This window comes from Scylla paramamosain, chromosome 37 (assembly GCF_035594125.1).
Source record: "Scylla paramamosain isolate STU-SP2022 chromosome 37, ASM3559412v1, whole genome shotgun sequence".
Classification (NCBI taxonomy): Eukaryota; Metazoa; Arthropoda; class Malacostraca; order Decapoda; family Portunidae; genus Scylla; species Scylla paramamosain.
The window spans coordinates 6,307,858-6,330,922 of NC_087187.1; the positions used below are offsets into that span (position 1 = coordinate 6,307,858).

General features: G+C 42.4%; 1 protein-coding gene and 1 long non-coding RNA gene across 3 annotated transcripts in view; one reads left to right on the forward strand and one right to left on the reverse strand.

The window, feature by feature from the left end:
• LOC135091445 (atrial natriuretic peptide receptor 1-like) overlaps window positions 1-22,299 on the reverse strand; it is a 138,707-nt gene extending 116,408 nt beyond the window's left edge. The window contains exon 1 of one of the 2 annotated variants that reach the window (XM_063989097.1): window positions 22,281-22,299. The gene's annotated coding sequence lies outside the window, so the exon portion shown is untranslated. Of the gene's footprint in view, window positions 1-17,270; window positions 18,857-22,280 lie in introns of those variants that run through there. The other variant, XM_063989095.1, reaches the window with a different exon arrangement.
• On the forward strand, window positions 630-16,779 carry LOC135091446 (uncharacterized). The gene is made up of 3 exons (XR_010262506.1): window positions 630-912; window positions 14,138-14,278; window positions 16,284-16,779. It is a non-coding gene; the product is annotated as an uncharacterized LOC135091446 (long non-coding RNA).
• Window positions 22,300-23,065: the final 766 nt, after the last annotated feature.

Below are 23,065 nucleotides of genomic sequence, written 5' to 3' on the forward strand. Positions count from 1 at the left end.
ATCAATCCACGTCAAGTAAATAAATATCCCACGTGATGCGAGACAAACAAGTCCCTGGCAAGCCAAACAAATAATCCTCTATGCCAGCACAATTTACTGTTCTCTTGAGTGCGCGCGTCCTTCACGTGTTTTCCGGGATGTACGAGGTGACGGAGGAATGCAGGGGGGAGGTGGTGTGAGAGGGAACGGTAAAGGAAACTAGAATCAAGGCAGGGACGAGGGAGGTTGTGAGTTATGATTGTGGTTACCTTATGAAGCTAAAGAAGACACGAGAAAGAAGGAAAGAAGACGGATGAATGAGGGAAAAGATAAAAAGACGAAAAATGAGGGAAGAGAGAAAATAGAGATACCCAATACCAACGCAGCTGTTCTGTTCAGCAACACTACGTAGGGAGAGACAACAAGCCCAGGCAGATCCAACCTAAGCGGAAAAACCGTAGGCGAGGAGCAGAGACAAGGAGGCCTGTGCACGACGGATACAGAAAGCAAGTATCAAACGGGAAAATGCAAACGCAACAGCATGGGGAAAACTGCGAAGGAGAGCAAAGCAAGGTGACCCATGGGAACACACCGCCTCCCTACACCCCACCCCTCACCCCGCCCCCCTACACCCCACCCCTCACCCCGCCCTTATACCCAAAACTTCGCCCTGATAATCTGATTGGGCAAAGTTACACAACGCCACGCCTGTGGGCGGGTCATGTGCTTGAATTGTGTAAAATGGGAAAATGTATTGGAATTTTGACTTTAACATGGAGATATTGTGGGAGAAAATGTAACAGACTGGGTATATCAGGTCACGTAACCGAGGAACTGAGGGAGAAGTGAGAGAGCAGAGAGCACCGCGAGGTTGCAGAGGTTCCACACCTGAGAGGAGGCTGCGGCGACAAGGACAAGCACGTCCTGTTACTCGTAAGTGGAGCTTAAAAGTTTGTGTGATGCAGTCTCAGTAATTATTGTCTCATGAAAGCGGAGAGAAGGAATAATTACAGGATATTCAGTGTTATTAGGACGTTGTAAGATTTTGCGTGTGACTTTTCTTGTGTACCTTTGTGCAATTTCTTGACATAAATGATAAATATTGAATTACTCTGACATATAATACGGGTACTATTGTGAATCAATTTGTTGGAAAGTTATTGTGAGTCGCTTAAGGTGAATACATAGAGATTATTACTGTACTCAATCTTAATGAAGTAAATGTAGAAAATTTACATGTATAACATACTCCTTTCTGGCCATAACTTAGGTAATAGTATTAAATCAAGCGTGCAAGATTGCAAGCACGACAATGGTGGCAGCGGTGAGATAGAAAGACCAACAAAAGAAAAACAGAATTGGAAGTAAAATAGTAGCAGTAGTATCTATACATAATAATAATAGTAGTAGTAGTAGTAGTAGTAGTAGTAGTAGTAGTAGTAGTAGTAGTGATACGCACAACTTATCGCCTGTAACAGCCGTTCCTCCACACACACAAAAAAAGGCAAAAAAAGCAGGTCCATAAAACACATAAGTAAAATGAAAAAAAGGGAGGGAAAAAAGTTACACGTGAGGTACATGCGTAAGTGACCCTCTTACATGATAAAAAAGAAAAAAAAATACAAAGGAAGTGCAAACAGCCCACCCTGACCTACGCCTCGCCTCACCCAACACGTCACCATTAATCCCTTCCTACAACCACTGCAGCCAATTATCCCATTTCCGCCCCTGCTATTACCTCTCAGCTGCTGCACGACGCCAGCACGCACACACACACACACACACACACACACACACACACACACACACACACACACACACACACACACACACACACACACACACCTGTGCATCAATCTGTGCATCTCGTGACCGCGCCGTCAGCAAGATGGTGCGTACAACAGAGCAGCACATCATTACATACCTTCTTGCTGCTCCTCGTGTTTCTTTACCTGCGTCTTTATCTCAGTACAGTTCGTTTTATTTTCTCTTTCCAACGTTTTCAATTGTTTCTTTAGTCCCTTTTGGTAATGTCAGGATTGATCAATTGTGTTTTTGTTTATCAGTTTAGTCTGTGCTGGTGATATTATACTCCGTCAACAAGTCTGCCAGAGAAATTCAGCCAGCAGAGGCCACATGAACACTGTATAACACAACCACCGACTGATGCCCTCACTCACTGTACGTAGCCCAGTCTTGTTTGGAGACGTGCGGCACACTAACCTTGTATTCCAACCATAATCTCTGCTCCCAAACTGAACGATCCTGGTGACTTAAACAATGGTTCTGGTAGGGATAAATGTGCGCACGTTTCAAACAAGACGGGAAATTCATGCACCAATCAGCAAGGCCAGTCAGTCACGTTCCCGCGTCCTCAGGTGGCGAAACTATTATGACAAAACTGGTGTCGCGGAGTGTCACTGGCACGGGCTACAAATATTAGAAAAAGTGTGATGAATGATCCTCGTATTACCAACACGGCTAAAAAAGGCGGGATAGATTAATATTACTAACATAATGAAAATGATGGAAGTAGAAAAGAAAATTAACTGTGCTGAGATTAACAATGTCAACATAAAAAAAAAAAAAAAAAAAAAAAAAAACGTAAATAAAAATCAACTATGCTGAGATTAATATTACCACCATAAGTGAAAACGCTGACAGTGAGAAAGAAAATGAACTGTGAGGGCAAATCGCGGGTAAAGAAGCACGAGGAGTGGCAGGACTTAAGTGGTGGTGGTGGTGGTGTTGTGGTGCACGCTCCACCCTGCTGACGGGGCGGGCATTAGGGGAGAGGTGTTCACGTGTGCATGAATAGACTTCTTTTTTCTTTTCTTATACGTCTTAAATTGTATAATATAAATCTGTCGTCTTTTCTTGTTTTTTTTTTTCCTTTTTATTATATGATGGTACAATTACTCTTTTTTTTTCCGACGTTTTCAGAAGGAAGCATTGATCCAGTCCAGGACATTTCAAGTTTTACGATGCTGGTGGTACTAATTGCTTTACTGCTTTCCGCGTTTTAAGCCACTTCTTATTTTCTTTCAACTAGCGTATCTTTTATTACCTTACTCTCCAGGTACACGTTTTCCTTTTTAGCGTTATAATGTGCTGATAATAACAATTCCCTTACAGTTTAATCAATCTCTAGTTTCTTTTCCCTAACATTTTAACCGTTCACACAATTAATTCATTCTCAAGACTTTACTAAGACTGCTTCAGTTTATGACATTAATAACAACTCTTCCTTTTTGTATTATTTTTGCCCTCACAAGTAACGCCTTCCCTCTTATAACCTCACAGTGCCTCAAGTGTTGCCTTTACGACTGCACCAATCAACAAGACGCTTAGTGGGGAGAAAAAAATAAAAGAAAGATACGGAGAACATTTTTCCTTAAGTTTCCTGAAAAAATTACCGTGCGAGTGACCGTACGAGAGAGAGAGAGAGAGAGAGAGAGAGAGAGAGAGAGAGAGAGAGAGAGAGAGAGAGAGAGAGAGAGAGAGAGAGAGAGCAACTATCTAACCTAATCTAATCAGTACAAAGGCCTGCCTCACTCCCTCTCCTGCATAGAAGAAGACCAAGGCGTTTGATGGACATGACACGCACACACACACACACACACACACACACACACACACACACACACACACACACACACAGAGAGAGAGAGAGAGAGAGAGAGAGAGAGAGAGAGAGAGAGAGAGAGAGAGAGAGAGAGAGAGAGAGAGAGAGAGAGAGAGAGAGAGAGAGAGAGGATTATGGCACGAGACAGTGAATGAGGGGAGAAGAAAGGGAAGACGTGGAAAAAAAAAGAAAGCGAAGGAAAGGGGAGGCGAAGGAATGGGAGGGGAAGGGGTGAAAGGAGGGAGGGTGAAGAGGGGGGACGGCAAGGTCAGAAGGTCCATTCCCTCCTCCCCTCGCCCCCCGTCTCTTTAAATCCTCTCCACCTCCTCCTCCTCTCTACGCAGGTTCTCGTCACGCTAGTTTGAGGAGGAGGAGGAGGAGGAGGAGGAAGAGGAGGAGGAGGAGGAGGAGGAGGAGGAGGAGGAGGAGGAGGAGAAAGAAGAAAGATAACAGCACAAGAACAACAGGAATATAATAATAATAATAATAATAATAATAATAATAATAATAATAATAATAATAATAATAATAATAATAATAGCAACAACTTTAAATAAAAGGAAAAAGGATAAGCATGTGAAATTAGTAAAAAAAATAAAAAAATAGAAAAAAAGGAAGAATAACAAAAGAAAACACTTAAAAAAACAACCTCGATAATAATAATAATAATAATAATAATAATAATAATAATAATAATAACAACAATAATAATAATAATAATAATAATAATAAGAAGAAGAAGAAGCAGAGGAAAGACCAGACAGACAGGAAGCAGGAAAAATTAAATGTGCAGAAAGAGAGAGAGAGAGAAAAAAAAAAAAAAGCGAGGGAAAGATTTAATGTAACTTAATCCTCCTCATATTAGAAATTACTTCTCTTCCTTCACTTTCTACACACACACACACACACACACACACACACACACACACACACACACCTGTCTGCAATCAGGTTCAGGTACATTTCACGTATCATATCTAAAGAACACCTGTTACTGATTGCCTCTCACTATAAAGTCAAGCGCACCTAGCGAGAGAGAGAGAGAGAGAGAGAGAGAGAGAGAGAGAGAGAGAGAGAGAGAGAGAGAGAGAGAGAGAGAGAGAGAGAGAGAGAGAGAGAGAGAGAGAGAGAGAGAGAGATAAGTGCGCAATCAACACCAGGAAAATAAGAGATTGAAGGGGAAAAGGCTAATAACACAGACTTAGAGAGAGAGAGAGAGAGAGAGAGAGAGAGAGAGAGAGAGAGAGAGAGAGAGAGAGAGAGAGAGAGAGAGAGAGAGAGAGAGAGAGAGAGAGAGAGAACCACCTACACACAACTTCCCATACAAAGCTGAAAGTGACGCGAGAAGCCACAAAAATGTTACATCCTCTTCAGTAATGTCTTTTTTCTTCTTTGCTTTTTTCCCCCGCCTGTCTGGACGCCGCCCGCCTTTCATGTGCCGCGAGGAAAGACCTACACCCTCTTTACGCGCGCTGACGTTATACAGGATTGCCGGGAAAATACACGTTTTGAGCCAATCGAACGACAGGGGAGAGAAAGAGTGAGAGACACTTTTTCTCACTCAGACTTTTATTTCTTTTACTATTACATGTATTTTTTTGTGTAATTTTCTTTTCCTATTGTGTTTTGCTACTTTTTAAAAATTTTCTTTAACTACAATAAGTTAAAAGTTTACAAAATGCTGTTTGCCACGTATTTTTTTGTAATGTTTATTTGTAAGTTTGATACGTAAGTCACATGTGAAAGCGTTGAGAGAGAGAGAGAGAGAGAGAGAGAGAGAGAGAGAGAGAGAGAGAGAGAGAGAGAGAGAGAGAGAGAGAGAGAGAGAGAGAGAGAGAGAGAGAGAGAGAGAGAGAGAGGTAAAATCTAAGCTTCACCTTCTGGAAAACTGAAAGGTGTGTCAAAGAAAAAAACAATGAAAATTACCCAAGATATAAGGTGTGTGTGTGTGTGTGTGTGTGTGTGTGTGTGTGTGTGTGTGTGTGTGTGTGTGTGTGTGTGTGTGTGCGGCGACTAAAACACCTGAATGGGCTGTGATACCTGTAATTTCCACAGTATTATGCTTCGTATTGTATTTTACACCATGACGCTTCAGTTATGTAACCACCAACACCGCCGCCAACACTACCGCCGCCGCCGCCGCCGCCGCCGCCGCCGCCGCCGCCGCCGCCGCCGCCGCCACTACGCCGCCCCTTCTTGTTTCTTCTACATTTCTTCTTCTTCTTTCTTTTCCTCTTCTTCCTTCTCATCCATTACTTTTTTCTTTCCACAACTAATGCTTCCTCCTCCTTCTCTTCTCCCTTCTCTTTCCTACTCTTCTTCTCCTCCTCCTTAACCAATAACTCTTCATCCGCCTCCTCTTCCTTCTCTTACTCTTTAGCCTGTTTCTCTTCCTTTTCCTCCTCCTCCTTATCTCTCCCTCCTTTATTTCCTTCCCATCCTTTTCTTATTGTTGTTCTTTCTCCTCTCCTCCTTCTCCTCCTCCTCCGTATCTCTCCCTCCTTTACTTCCTTCTCATCATTTTACTGTTGTTCCTTCTCCTCTCCTCCTCCTCCTCCTCCTCCTCCTCCTCCTCATCCTCGTCCCCCACTTCCGTGACAGGTCTAGGCACACTCGCAAGCTCCGTCACACCGTGCTACGCGGCGCTTTTCTTATTAAGTGGCCGTGAAATGTGTTTGTGGAACCCTCACGTGTGGCGGTGATGGTGGTGACACACTGACAGACAGGTACAAACAGATACACAGACCGACACACACACACACACACACACACACACACACACATACACACAGACGGACAGGTAGATAGAGATACAAAATGAGAGACGTATAAATAAATACACACATAAAACAAAGTACACATTTAGTTTACAACGCCCTTTACTGACACGCACACGCCGGATTACCATAAAACCGTCACACAACTCCGTCACACCGCCGCGCCGCCACACTGCCGCTTACAGCCCGCCATAAAACACACAGCGATCACTCACAGCTTCGTCACATCCTCCCGTCACAGGCCAGTGTTCAGAAACGTTTGCCCTCTCACCACGACAATTTTCAAAGGCCACAGAGATGATTAGCCAGGTTCTCAAGAGTGTTTCTCCTGTTAATAACGTAGAAATTTGATTAATATGTCAATAGAACCGTAAGAACACCCTTATAAACCCGTATTCTGAAAGGCTTTGCTCTCACCACCACGACTGTTTTCCAAGGCCACAGAGATGATTAGCTGGGTTCTCAAGTGTTCCTCCCCTTAATAACTTACAAATGTTATTAATCCGTCACCATAACCGTAAAAACAGCTACAAAAACCCGTGTAGCTTGAAATAAAGCCTTTGGAAAGTCGTGGAGGTGCGGCGCAGAGTGTTTCAGGGTATGATCTACACAGCTCTCCTAACACACACACACACACACACACACACCTCAGACGCATCTTCCCCGTCACACTCACACGATTAAGTTCTCGCCGTCATAGTTCCTTGTGTGTTAACGCGTCACACTCCGTCACACCACGGTCATTACATCTCACCTGTCCCCCCTTTTTTTACGAGTATTTTCCCCTTCATTTTTCATTACACGAGACTTGACTTACGACAAGTGTATGGAAGATTTAGTGGCGTCTCCCTCTCCCCTGCCTTTTTATAGTTTATCAGCTGACGAATCTTTCCATCCTTCACTCTCGACAAGAAAATTCAATGTTTCACTTTTATCTCTTCCTTCCTTCCTTCTTTTCCCTTCCTTCCTTATCTCCTTCCCTTCTTCCCTCCTTCCGTTATCGCCAGGCCCCATTCCCTTCTTGACAACCTCCATCTAACCTATTATCCTCTCCTTTTTGTCCTTCCGTTATCCAACCTTCGCTTTACCCTCTTCGCTCCTTCGCAGGCCTAACTATTTGTGCCTAACTGTGTCCGTCTGACTGTCTGAGCCTATTATAAAGTTAATCATGTGGGAAGGAAAAAGGTTCTGGCGGTTCACAGTCAGGCTTCACTCACAAGGGGCAGTGACGCATGACAAGACGGAGGGATGTTGTTATGAAAAGGTTAATAAAAAGGAAGGTGTGTGTTTACTTTTCCTTCGTGTTGTGAATAGAGTGTTGGTGCGTAAGCTGAGATGATGTGACTTTGCTTCCCGCTAAGAGAAGGTTAGTGATCTGTCCTTGAGTGAGTGTGTGTCTGTGTGTGTGTATAAGTCTCCACCAATATTTATTAAGTTTTATTATTTTTTGTGTGTGGATGCATTTTTTTCTTATGGCCTAGAACAAAAAAAATAAATAAATAAAAAAATAAAAAAATAAAATAAAATAAAATAAAATAAAATGAAATAAAATATGGCTCTCTGAAGGTGCCAGTCCCCAGAGAGTGTTGTCAAGTGTTGTCACGAGGGTTGTCCAAAATTTGAGGGTAAGTGTCTTGAAATCTCCCGCTTGAAACAGTTTAGGCCAAAGGCAGGAAGAAATACAGAAGCAGGCGAAGCAGGCGAAGCAGGCAGGAAATTTCAGAGTTTACTAAAAAATATGTACTTAATACTTTGAATAGAGAAGAAAGGTAACAGAACAACGGGGAATTACAAACAAGAACGAAACAAATCAAAGTCATCATTACAAGTAGAAAGAAAAGCCAAAATTTATACCAAGTACTAAAATCAGCGGGGGCGTCTATGCGTCTGCCTCACGTTTTCACAGCAATGAAGCCAAATTTATCAACCAAACCCAGACCAATCAATGCGGAAAGGCGGAAAGGCCGATAACACACTGGAAATAAAATAAATAAATAAAATAAATAAATAGATAAATAAAATAAATAAACATCACATTTCATCAAAAGTTACCGCCAAAAATCACGTACAAGTTTATTCAAGGAGTAACGATTATAAATTTTTGCTTACTGCCTCTTTCTTGCTCGGGAAGCGCACGTTTTTCAGTCACCAGCGCACACTCACTTCACTACACCACACTGCATGACACACTGGTGCACCTGAATGCCTGCCAATGACTGTCTGTGGCAATGAGAGGATGACGGCGGAGAAGTTCTTGATCTGCTTCTGTGTTGCGGCGGAACCATGTTATATACGAACACTAAACTCTTAATTCACTGCTTAACGAAAATTAATAGAAACACTACTGCATCTGCGTGCCTGCTATTGATCACCTTTAGCAACGCGAGGGTGACGGCGGGAAGAACTTGATCTCCATGGTGCTCGGAAATTACACGCTAGTTATGAACACCTTACTTCACTACAACACACTAAATGAAACGCTGCTACATATGAGTGGCTTTCAGTGGCCATCTTAACACTTCACTCTTCCAGTACCATAACTTCTTTCTGAACGTAATAAAATAATGTGGTGCATGTTTGGACAGTCTTCATTACAACTCACTAAAGGAAACATTGCCACATCTGCGTGCATTTTTTGTGATAATCTTAACAGTTAACCCTTCCACTACCATGACTTCTTTCCGACCGTCACAAAACAACATGGCGGAAGTTTAGAGAACCTTCACTACAACACTAAATGAAACACTATTACTACTACTACACCTGCGTGCTTGTAGTGATCATCTTACACATAACCCTTCCACTAACTACCATGGCTTCCCTCCCCGAACATATAACCTGACACATGTTTACACAATTTTCACCGACAAATAAGAGGGAAGGATCGTGTAATTAAGATCTTTCAGCGCCTGGAGACTTATCATGGCTCAGTTCAGTTCAGGGTCACTGTAATGAAGCAATATGCATCATGCCATTATTAGCGGTCATCACCCCGCCCTTCGGCATATGATAAAACTACAAACAGCCAATAAAAATTCAATGGCAGCAGTTAACGAGCGTAATGTGCAGGCGAGGCGTGAGGTGCAGGGCAGGTATTCTGGGACTGGCATCTCAGTGGACTTTTTATTTATTGGATTTTGGTTGTCCTTGGCCAGTGTCCCTCCTACATTAAAAAAAATAGAAAAAAGAAAAAAAATTCACTACTATTTGGTACATCTTTTCTTCATTACCATCCACTCTGAGGCATCTTTTCTTGTTCCACAACCACCACCAAACGTTATACTGCTAGAAATTGCATTATCAGTTCTTTTTATCCTTTCCTTTTTTTTTTTTTTTTGTTAACGCTTACAAAGATTCCATACATTCCTGTTAGTGCTATGAATTGTTGCACATCGCAGGGAAAGGGTTAACACAGGTAAGGACAGGTCATATTAACACAGGCAGGGGCAGGAAATATTAACACGAGAACGGGAATAAAATATAAACACAAGGAGCGCCAGGTAATACTAACACATAATACTGACAGGTACTAAAGAGCAGGTAATATTAACACACGTAGGGGCAGGTATTGTTGAAACAGGTAGGGACAGGTAATATTAACACAGGTATTGAAGAACACTTAATACTGACAAGTATTGAAGGGCAGGCAATATTAACACAGGTGAAAAAGACACTTAATATTGACACAGGTAATATTTACAACATTTTTTTTCTTTTTTTTACTGTCCGTTTGTCTGTGCGTGTGTCTGTCTGTTCGATGTTCTGTGTCTGTCTCTTTCTCTGGATGTCTCTCTGGCCTCGAACGATTTTTCTTTTCTATTTTTTTCCCCAACAGTTTGTCTAGAAAGCATCGGAAAAAAAAATACATACAGGAACGCAGAATTGTGAATGTATAGATAAAAGAAAAGCAAGAGGAAACTACGTCAACAATGAAACACCAGTAAAATTTGAGACAACAGAGAGAAAAAAGAAAAAAAACAAAACAAAAAAAAAAACAAGAAATTAAAGAAAAATGCATCAGAGCAATATGGCAGAGCTCTCTCTCTCTCTCTCTCTCTCTCTCTCTCTCTCTCTCTCTCTCTCTCTCTCTCTCTCGCTTCCGTAAACAGTTTTAATATTTTGTTTACAGCCGTCGCCCTAGCAGAAAAATAATTCTCGGTTCTTTTACGATTCCCTCATGAACCTTTACGATGGAGCGCGGGGAGGAATGACACGCAATTTGCAGCGTTACGGACGAGGCAGAAAAAAAAAATAAATAAATAAATAAATAAATGAAAATAAATAAATAAATAAATAACGATTGAAAACAAGCAAAAGTTTGAACGGTTGAAAATGAAGTGAACATTTTAACGATTGAAAAAGACGAAGTGAACATTTAAACGACTGAAAAAGAAGTGAAACATTTTAACGACTAAAAAAAAAAAAAAAAAAAATGTGAGAATTTTAGTGATACAAAGTGAGTGAAAATTTTAACTACTGAAAAAGAGTGAAAATTTTAACGATTGAATAGAAGGTGAACATTTTAACGACGGAAAACAAGTGAAAATTTTAACGACTGAAAATATATGAATGAAAACTGACAGAAGGAAGAACTACAAAGCGCCGTTTTATTTTTCATGTTTTCAGAGAGAGAGAGAGAGAGAGAGAGAGAGAGAGAGAGAGAGAGAGAGAGAGAGAGAGAGAGAGAGAGAGAGAGAGAGAGAGAGAAAAGAAAACTACTTAAGATTTACACAAGGACGTGACGCGCAGAGAGAGAGAGAGAGAGAGAGAGAGAGAGAGAGAGAGAGAGAGAGAGAGAGAGAGAGAGAGAGAGAGAGAGAGAGAGAGAGAGAGAGAGAGAGAATGAAAACAATCTACTTAATATTTAAGCGAGGACGCGCAGTGAGAGAGAGAGAGAGAGAGAGAGAGAGAGAGAGAGAGAGAGAGAGAGAGAGAGAGAGAGAGAGAGAGAGAGAGAGAGAGAGAGAGAGAGAGAATAAAACTACGTAGATTTAAGCAAGGACGTTGGGGGGAGAGAGAGAGAGAGAGAGAGAGAGAGAGAGAGAGAGAGAGAGAGAGAGAGAGAGAGAGAGAGAGAGAGAGAGAGAGAGAGAGAATATTATTTATCATTCATATATAATCTTCCTTTTTTGCACAGGATGGAAGGTGTATGAAAAGTTTTATAAATGTCTGCAATATGATAAACAAGAAAACGGAGAACTCACGTAGATAATATAAATAAATAAACCTATAAAACTAACGGAATACGTAGACACAAAAAAAAAGAATAATAAAGAAAAATAAAGAATAATAAAACGACAAACAAATGAATAAAAGCAAATTACCACTACTGCTACAACAACTATGTACTACTGCTTTAACTACCACAAATAAATAATAATAATAATAATAATAATAATAATAATAATAATAATATCAGTAAAAATGATTAACGAAAGAACAGGTTTTTCTCTTTACATAATTTTTCGGACGCGTGAGAAAATATCGTTCTTTTGAGTGAAATGTGACGAATCTAATACGCAAAAGAAACTCACCTCGACAACAAGGGACTGACGAAAGGCCAAGAAATAATACATAAATTAATAAATATAAACGATTATTGCATGAGAGAGAGAGAGAGAGAGAGAGAGAGAGAGAGAGAGAGAGAGAGAGAGAGAGAGAGAGAGAGAGAGAGAGAGAGAGAGAGAGAGAGAGAGAGAGAGAGAGAGAGAGTTGTGGGGGGAGTTTGAAGCACAAATGTCATAAAGCTCTGCAGAGAGAGAGAGAGAGAGAGAGAGAGAGAGAGAGAGAGAGAGAGAGAGAGGAGAGAGAGAGAGAGAGAGAGAGAGAGAGAGAGGAGAGAGAGAGAGAGAGAGAGAGAGAGAGAGAGAGTGCGCTTGGAGTCCCGCAACAGGTGTCATATAGCTTTGCAAGAGAGAGAGAGAGAGAGAGAGAGAGAGAGAGAGAGAGAGAGAGAGAGAGAGAGAGAGAGAGAGAGAGAGAGAGAGAGAGAGAGAGAGAGAGACGACTTACAAGACTGCGAGGAGGGAACAAGTCACACAAAAACAAAACAGATAATTAACATGAACAGGTAACAGTACAAAGGCGGCGATGGTGGTGGTAGTGGTGGTGGTGGTGGTGGTGGTGGTGGGACCTTCAGTGAGTGCCACAAGACGCCGCTGAACTGAGTGATTGACTGATTTCCTGCCTGTTAACTTCCAGTCAGGTGGGGTGGTGGAGTGCTGATCCTGCCCCACCAATCACTATCAATGCCACCACCACCACCACCACCACCACTGCAGCATACATCGGTCACCATTACAGTGTGATCATTGTATTTGTTAGTTTTTTTTTTTTTATATAGTTGTTGTCACTAGTGTTATTATCGCTGTTGTTATTTCTTACTGTTACCATTACTAATACTACTAATAATAATGCTACGAGGTCTACTACCAACAGCACATCTTACTACAATTACCATCACCGCTGCCACTACTACTACTACTACTACTACTACTACTACTACTACTACTACAACTACTACTAATACTACTACAAACGGTTATATTTTTTTCACGATAAGCAACGGCAACAATAACAATACTACTACATCTACTACTTTTTGACAACCACCACCACCACCACCACCACCATCACCACCACCACTACTACCACCCCCTTCACTACTATCGCCGCGCTATCATCACAATAACAATACTAAAACAAACAATGCCTCACTCAGGGCCACAATGTATTTCACCACCACCACCACCACCACCACCACAATCACCACCATGCCATGCTTACTACCCTCCTTTTGTACTTGACGATCACCACCACAACCACTACCACCATAATCACCACACCAGCACCATCTTCCTTCACATCCCCACCACCACTACCACCACCTCCACCATCCTCTCTCTCTCTCTCTCTCTCTCCTCTCTCTCTCTCTCTCTCTCTCTCTCTCATCTGTATTCTAGAAGGCATCCCATTTTGGTCTGAGCGAAAGTGTAGCAATATTTCGTGAGAGTCGTGAATGAAACTCTCTGGAAAAATTAACAGAGGCATGCCAGAATGTTTCGTATGTGTGTGTATGTATGCATGCGTGTATGTATACTTCTGTGTGTGTTTGTGTTGACCTAATTAAGTATGTATTTATTTAACTTGGTATTGTAATATGACGACACTTCAAAGGGTGTGTCTCTCTCTCTCTCTCTCTTTCATTACGTCACCTCTTTAATAAAAAACAATAAATTCACGCCTACGTTGTTCTTTTTAATTACGGTATTGAACGTTTCTATTCATGCATAGGTCCTCAGCACAGTGTGAATGGGAATTATTATTATTATTATTATTATTATTATTATTATTATTATTATTACTATCATCATCATCATTATCATTATTCTTGGCGATCGAAGTGTGCCTGTCTTCCTGGTAATTTATTTGTCTGGTTGTCGTGTGTGTGTGTGTGTGTGTGTGTGTGTGTGTGTGTGTGTGTGTGTGTGTGTGTGTGTGTGTGTGTTTACTCGTTTTTCTTCCGTGTTCATCTTCGTATATCCGCTTTCTCTCTCTCTCTCTCTCTCTCTCTCTCTCTCTCTCTCTCTCTCTCTCTCTCTCTCTCTCTCTCTGTGTCTTAATTCGGTCTTATTTCCTCAATTCGTTCATTATTTTCCTTGTGTGTCAGTAACCATTTAGTGCCAGCTCTTTTCCCATGACCTTCTCTCTCTCTCTCTCTCTCTCTACCCGGGTCGTCTGTCTGTCGGGCGTCCAGTCACTCTGCAGGTTCATTGCGCGGAAAGGAAACTTCGACAAACTCTGCGCTGCCGTGACGGAGATGAACTACAAGAGCCACTCAATAACAGACGCTGGCCAAAATACTGTGCCTCTAATTTTCCCCCTCGCCAGTAAACAAGTAGGTATGAAAATTAAAGAGAGAATGTATAATGTGGTTAGTATGATTACATTTTTTTTTCCCTTTTATTTTCTGCCTTTTAATACACAAGTAAGGAGGAGATGGAAGTGGAAATGTTTGACAGATAAGAATTTTAGGGTGTAATTTTTTTTATTCACTTCGTTCTCTGTGTTTGAAATGCACGAATTTGTAAATGAAGAGTGTAACAGACGAGTAACTGGAGGGTGGCAATTTTTTTTCCTTATAATTCTCCGTGACAAATATAAACGACTAATGAAGTAAAAAAAAAAAAAAAATAAATAAAAAAAATGCGTGAATATTACAGGTTGTGTTTTTTAAATTCTAACTCTCATTTTTATATAAGAATAATACACAACTAATATGCACATCTTGAATTTCAGGCGACCAGCACTTTCCCTAATTGTTTTCCCCATTTTTTAACTAAACAAAGTAATAAAATGTGTGAAAAATTACATATAAATAATGGAAGCAGGTCGCCCTTTCTTCCTTTTTATGATCGTTTAAAAAATGCCCAAAAAATACAAGTAAATAAAAAAAAAAAAAAAAAGAAAAGACGCAAACTGAGAGAATAAATGGAGACACTACTACTACTACTACTACTACTATAACTATCACCACCACTATTACTACTTTCCCATTTCAAATATACAAAAAAAATAAAAAAGTAAAAAAATTCCATGTAAATAAAGGAAGTAGGTTTCAGTCTTCCCTTTTATGATATTTTTGAAAGTACAAACGTGAAAAATAAAAATAAAAATAAATAAATAAGACATAAACAGAAGTGCGGTACTTATTCATAACATAATTAGGCTTCCAGGTACAAATCCTATCCGAATCTCGCACCTGACAGTCGCGGTGTTCCCTCTTCGTACCCACACCGGGGCCACGGGATTCAATTACGTCCACCTCCCGGAAAGAGTTGTAAAAATAAACACACAACCTAAACCGCCACCTGTCGCTCTACTGTAGTACGTAATGCAAGGGAAAATATGACAAAGTTAATAAATAAATGAATAAATGATTAGTGAAACGTGCATGGTGGACGATGTGAACTTTTATTAAGAATTGCTTTTGTTGTTGTTGATCCCCTTATTATCAACATAATTCTTCTTCTTCTTCTTATTATTATTATTATTATTATTATTAAGCGTAGTTGAAATATAGAAAATAGCATGTAGTACCGGTTAGTCGCAGCAGTAGTAGTAATATGTGATACAGTTTGAAGGAGAAGTGGCCGCAGCACCACAAAAATAGCAGTGGTTGTAGATGCAGCAGCAGCAGTAGTAATAGTTGTGGTGGTAGCAAAGATACCACCACCACCACCACCACCACCACCACAGAGGGTCGCAATATTTGGTGTTCTAGGACCAGCGTCTGATAACTCGCCCTTTCTTCCTCCAGATTATCTTCATTAAAGGAGGCAAAAAATAAAGAAAAAAATAACACAGGCTGCCAGAGTTATGTAAGACCGTCATGCCCTCTCTTTCTCTTTCTGGCGCCGACTTCCCCCTCCCCCCCCCACACACACAATAGTAATATTAGTTTCCAGAACATATATTTACTACTTTTTCTCGTGTCCAAACAACATGACCACATCAACAGCCCGCCGTCTAGCCAAGCCTCGGCGGCCGCGGCGGGCCAGACATTCTCCCCGCGATCCACAGCGTTGCAGAGAAGGACACGGAAATTAAACACGGGGATATTACGTAGGCCGGCAGCGAGACCACGGAGCTATATTTAATGTGTGAACTAAGGAGTTTGTTGAAAATTATGGGATGGAAATGAGAAAATAGGTATTAGCGTATTGAAGCGCATATGAAGGTATTAGCGAAATGAAGATACTATTATTACTACTACTGTACTTCAATAACAACAATAACAAATAACAACGACAATGACAAGGACAAGTCATAAACCCGCCGCTCAGTTTCTGCAAGACCGCTGGGGGTATACAAACAATTAAAACGGCGTCATGTGTTTGCAGGGTGGCTGCCTCGGCGAAAGCCAAGGCCGCGGGAAAGAGATGCGAGGGAGGGAGCGGGAGACAGGAGCGCGGTCACTGTTTTGGAGCCAACCAGCCTCCACCACACATGAGTCGCCTTCAGCCAGCCCGCCTCAGCCCTCCCCGCCCAGCCCCACTCTGCCGGCCGCGCCAAGACTCAAGGCCACCACGGAACGACGCTCAGTCAACACTACGCCGCAACACAACGCAACCCCTCAGCTGTGGTGGCGACGCAAAACAGCGCGGGTGTGACCTAACTCTGAGCGCTGCCTGGCGAGGGTTAAGCTGTTCATTCTCATGGTCTGATGATTGTGTTGATGTTGAGTTTATTGCACTGTGCTGTGTTGTTTATCCCCTCTGTTGTTGTTGTCGTAATGTTAATTTGTACTTGTCATGTCTTTTATATGAGAGTTAGGCTCTGTACGAAATTATAAAAGAATATGCGAACAACTCATCCTCCATTTTCTCTTCGCTATCTACTTACATTACTCGCGTCGCTATTATCATCATGCATCTCTCGTCCTCGTCTGATATCGCTCCGGTGCTCTGATGTCCCACGCCAGCCAGGCCGTCCAACATTCCTGCCCAAGCCGAAACCAACCCATCTAATGTTGAGCGTCACGGAGGCTACACACACACACACACACACACACACACGCGCGCGGTAGTAGGCCTAGTCGCTGTATACGACGTCTCCCCTGTAACCTCCTCCGCCTTCTCTGCCTAGCCCCTACTTCCGGAATTTAGGCCTAATATGGAGCTTGCACACACACACACACACACACACACACACACACACACACCGCTTTCCTCCTCCCTCGTCAGACTAACACTAACCCGCCCCTTCCTTCTCCGCCTCTACCCATAAACATGACGCAAATCAAAACGCAACAAACACACGCCCCTCACCTTGCTTTGCAGCACACAAACCTCTTAACGGGAGCACAGGGGAACTTTTTAATTAGTTACCTGGTCAGTGGCTGGTGCCTTGTGGTCAACAGCAGCAGCAGCAGCAGCGACAGCAGGGGGTGCGAGGCCAGCAGGAAGAGCAGCAGCACCACCAGCAGAAGGGGAGATAGGGGGAAGCTATCGAAGGTCGTCTGGGGTGGCAGGACTCTGGCTGGCTGCTGCAACACACACACACTCACACACTCACACAAACACACACATCCACACACTCTAACAACAACACAGCCACGTGAATCCTCGATGTCTAACTTCCTGACACTTGATTTTTCGGGTCTCAGCGGTCACTGGCACTCGCGAAGCCTCGATCTCGCTCTCCAACGACCCACTCACGGCCAGTCCCTCAAAGGAAAACTATATTTAAGGCGCTAGTTGCTGGGATTCACTCTTAGAGACAGGCGGAGCGCGCAACAATCCTTCCCCGTCCACCGCTCACAGAGCACTGATGGGAGGACGAGAGAGGCAAGAGGCGGAGGGGGGGAGTGCGGTCTCGGTCTCAACTCTGTATCAGTCGAGAGTCTCTCATGAAATTCCGATTCGACCTCGTTGACTATTTAGGCTTCAGTTGTCATATGTGCAACAAAAACTGTCCTTCTCTTCTCTGTTCCCCTTCCTCTTCCCTCCTTCTGTCTATTTGTCTCCGCAAATACGATCTCCTGAAAATGCTGAAAAGTTATTCGTTCTTAAATAAGGTTGTAAAGCGGAAGGCGAAGTGAGGCCGGGGAGAGGCAGTCCAGCGCGCCCTACCCGTGTCCTGGCGCACCTCGCAGGGGAGCAAAACACCTACGGCCTTGAGATCGGTTCGGGCGGCGGCGTCAATGAAAAGCGGGAAAACACGACTCCAAGGGGTGACATACTCCGCAGTAGTGAGTGGTCCGGACACGCGGCCTCGAACATCTGGCACCAGGATCTCTGCAGCCAATCACAGGCGTGGGCGCGGCACTTGTGTTGCGTGCGTGCATGTGTGCGTGTGCTGCTCCTCGCGCCCGAGACCCCTACGCATGTATAACTAGACAGGGCAAAGTATACATGAGAGTGTATGAAGTGCCATCCCTTCTGTGTATACTGTCATCCCCTCCCATATACACAATACCACCACTGCCAAGTATAGCACCTTATATCCCTTGTACAGTGCCATCCAACACATGTACAGTATCATCCCTTCCACGTCAAGTGCCACACCCTTCTATGTACAATGCCATCATTCCAAACAGTGCCACTTTCCACAAAAACAACCATTCCCCATGTACTGTGCCAATCCTCATAAACAGTGTCACTCCTTATAAGCAGTGCCACTCCCCATAAACAGTCCCATTCCTCATAAAGTGCCACTCCATATAAACAGTGCCACTCTCCATATACAGTGCTACGCCCTATAAACAGTGCCAATCCCATACAGTGCCACTCCCATACAGTGCCACTTCCCATACACAATGCCACTCCCATAAACAGTGCCATTCCCACATACGTTGCCACTCCCCGTAAACTTCCACTCCCATATACAGTGCCATTTCCCATTAACAGTGCCACTTCCTATAACTGAGGAAGACTTTAAATATTCATGTTTCTTGGTAATATTCTTAGATTTTACGATAGGCACGTAATTCGTAATCTCTCTCTCTCTCTCTCTCTCTCTCTCTCTCTCTCTCTCTCTCTCTCTCTCTGGCTAATACTTGTGGTGTGGAACGAGTGAATATTTTCTCTCTTCTATCAAACCAAGGACAAAGTCTCTTGATATATATAACTATCTGCGTCCCCGGCTGCTAACACACACACACACACACACGCACACACAGCTCCCTCACGCAACACTCACCCTCACCCTCCACACACACACACAGACACACAAGCAGCAGAAGCAGCAGCAGCAGCAGCAGCAGCAGCAGCAGCAGCAGCAGTAGTAGTAGTAGTAGTAGTAGTAGTAGTAGTAGTAGTAGTAGTAGTAATAGTAGTAGTAGTAGTAGGGCAAAGTATACATGAGTGTATGAAGTGCCATCCCTTCTGTGTATACTGTCATCCCCTCCCATATACACAATGCCACCACTGCCATGTATAACACCTTATATCCCTTGTACAGTGCCATCCAACACATGTACAGTAGTAGTAGTAGTAGTAGTAGTAGTAGTAGTAGTAGTAGTATCATTATCACTAGCAGCAGCGGTACCAGCATGCCAAGTAATATGACAATGGTGGAACTACTACTACTACTACTACTACTACTACTACTACTACTACTACTACTACTGCTACTACTACTACTACTACTATAACTACTACTGCTACTACTACTTATATTGATACTGTTAGTGCTACTACTAATACTATTAATTCCTGCTCATGCTACTTCTAATGATACTATATAAAGCAATATTCACACTTAGTTTTATACGCATAATATTTTCCAGATGGCAATGTACACACACACACACACACACACACACACACACACACACACACACACACACACACACACAGCCGATAATCACACTTATAAAACTTGCCAAACACTGCAATTTTCCTGCCCAATTAGAGAAGTAATGACCACCTAAGGATTCCTCTTTTTACTACCATGAGATTCCGTGTGTGTGTGTGTGTGTGTGTGTGTGTGTGTGTGTGTGTGTGTGTGTGTGTGTGTGTGTGTGTGTGTTTGTTTGGGTTATATCTTCATTAGACAGAAAAACAACTACAACAACAACAACTACTACCACTATTATTCCTACTACTGCTATGACAACCACTACTACTTCCACTACGGTTGCTGCTCCTACTACTACTACTACTATTACTGTTGCTGATGTTGCTACTACTACTACTACTACTACTACTACTACTGCTATTAAAACACCTGTGATTCCCACTCATTTGAATACTCACTTTTTCACACGCTATAAAATGAAAGGATGAAAAGGAATGAGGGAGCAGGAAGGGATTGGGAAGGGAGGCGGGGGAGGGGCACGGGTGGGGGTGAGGTGGGGGTGAATGTATCATCAACCACCAAACCCGTGGCGCCGTGTAGTCGCCTGGCACCATCACCACCATCACCATCACCACCACCACCACTAACACCAACACTACACAAACATCCCTAATTTTACTACGACTACGCGGAACACTACTTAAATGCCTCACAAATACTACTAATTACACCTGATATCCCAAGGCGCCCTCTGTACCCCGGGGTGAAGGTGTACGTGGGGAGCGTGGGGACAGGTAAGGTCTCCCCGCCAGGTACTCGTGTGAAGCGCTGTAAACATATGAGCGCGCCTTGCCTTGATAGCACCACTGTGATAGCCGCGGCGCGTAAACAAACACGTATTTGCGGTATTTGTGCTCGGCTTGATTCCTTCACTCCATTTGTGGCTGGAACTTTGTATTACGGATTATCTTTCCTGGATTCCTGGATAACGACTGAGGTGCGACTGAGCTGTCTGGAAAGTTATAGATATTGACTTGTTGTTTGTAATGCTGACTGACTTGTTGCCCGGAAATTTGTAATAATGATATGTCTGGAATTTTGTAACATCGACTTGTTGTCCAGAAGTTTGTATTGGTGACTGACTGACTGCTGGAAATTTTCAACATTGACTGACTTGTTGCCCAGAAATTAGCAACTGACTGCCTCGCCTGAAAAGTTGCAACACTGACCGATTTGTTGTGTGGAAATTTAGGAGACTGACTTTTTGCTGGAAGTTTGTAACGCTGACTGACTTGTTGACTGGAAATTTGCAACACTGAATTCTTGCCTGGAAATCTGTATTACTGACTGACCGGTTGCTTAGGAATTTGTAATGCTGACTTGCCTGAAAATTATGTAATGCTGACTGACCTGCATCCTGGAATTTTGTAACACTGGCTGACTTTTCGCTGGAAATCTGAATATCAACTGACATTGCCTGGAAACTCGAGAACTGACTGACATATAGGATGGAAATTTGTGGCCACTAACCGACAAGTTGGCTGGAAATTTCAACACTGACTGACATGTTACCTGGAAAGTTGTCGCTACTGCCTTCCTTTTTTGTCTAGAAGTTTGTATTATTGACAGACTATTTTTCCTGGGTATTTGAAGACAATGACCAAAAATTCTGCCAGGAAATTAGAGGATATCAATCAAAATGTTGACTGGAAATCTGTGAGCAATGAATGACTGTTGCCTGGACATCTATATGAACTGAATACTTGAAAGTTTGCATGAAATATCTGACATGCTGTCTGGAAATGTGGCTACTGACTAATATCCTGCCTGGAAACTTGGTAGTAGTAATAGGAATGCTACACGGAAATTTGCTGGGTGTTGATGGACATGTTGCCTGGAAATTCGTGGCTGTTAACCAAAATCTTCTCTAGAAAATGAAGTGGGAAATAGCAGTGAAAGGGTTAACTCGTAAACTGCCTGGAAATCTATGCGTCCGTGAAAGTAACTGAGATTATGGATGTAGTAAATGAGGAAATAAACATGTAAATGAGTGACTGTTAGTGAAATGCAGAAAGGACTAGTGTTCGAAAGAAAAAAATGAAAACAAAATGAAAAAGAACAATTGTAATGAATGAAGAATGAAAGGAGAACCGATATAGAAGTAAAAAAAAAGTAATAATAATCAAGGACACGAGAGAGAGAAAAGAGAGAATTCAGGGTTTGTTTCTTCTCACTCAAGACGCTTATACAAGAAGCCCCAAGGAACCGTGGCGCGCTGGCTGGCGTAACCCTTCACCTCAACCATTCCAGGGAAGTTTTTTTTTCTCTTCACTGAATTCGTATACGTAATGATTATGATGGCGACGACGACGACGATGATGATGATGATGATGATGATGATGATGATGATGATGATGATGATGATAATGATAAAGGGTCTCTCTCTCTCTCTCTCTCTCTCTCTCTCTCTCTCTCTCTCTCTCTCTCTCTCTCTCTCTCTTACTAACAAACAAATATAAAAAAATACATGAATAAAATACAAAATATATCTTTACCGACAAAGAATAATAATAAAAAAGGAAAAGAAAAAAACATACCTTTATCTTTTTCGTCCATTTTTTTTTCCAGATCAACTCGATCCTGCAAAGAGAGAAAGCAACATGTACAATAAATAAATATACGCGCTTGTACAAATAAATCATGAACAAAAGTGTGTGTGTGTGTGTGTGTGTGTGTGTGTGTGTGTGTGTGTGTGTGTGTGTGTGTGTGTGTGTGTGTGTGTGTGTGTGTGTGTGTGTGTCTGCAATTACACGTATAACAAAAGTCAGCGATGCATTAAGTGTGGTAAAAAGTTTCCAAACCTAATCACAAGTTGTAACACAGTGATGGAAGAGAGAGAGAGAGAGAGAGAGAGAGAGAGAGAGAGAGAGAGAGAGAGAGAGAGAGAGAGAGAGAGAGAGAGAGAGAGAGAGAGAGAGAGAGAGAGAGAGAGAGACGACTTGCATCACAGCAAATAAGAGAATCAAGGCAACACCAACACGCTGAAGAAAACAATCACTATGAAATGAAATAAACACTGATGAAATAAAAGTGACACACAAACAGGAACACAGCGACACAAAGACTTCAATTCAACTGCGTCACATCGCCTTCCCGACAAACTTTCACGCCACCTCGCCGGGACCAGCTGCTGAAGGAGGGGATATCAGGTGGCGGGAAAAAAGGGAGTAAATTGCTTTCTCACTGTAATGGAGGAGAGGAGAGCAGACTTGTGCCACTCCTCAGCAGAAAGAACAACAATTACTACATTTCCTGATAACGTGAGTGAATAAAGGACTAAAATTACACAAGGGATCAGAAGTATTCCTTACAATAGGAGATT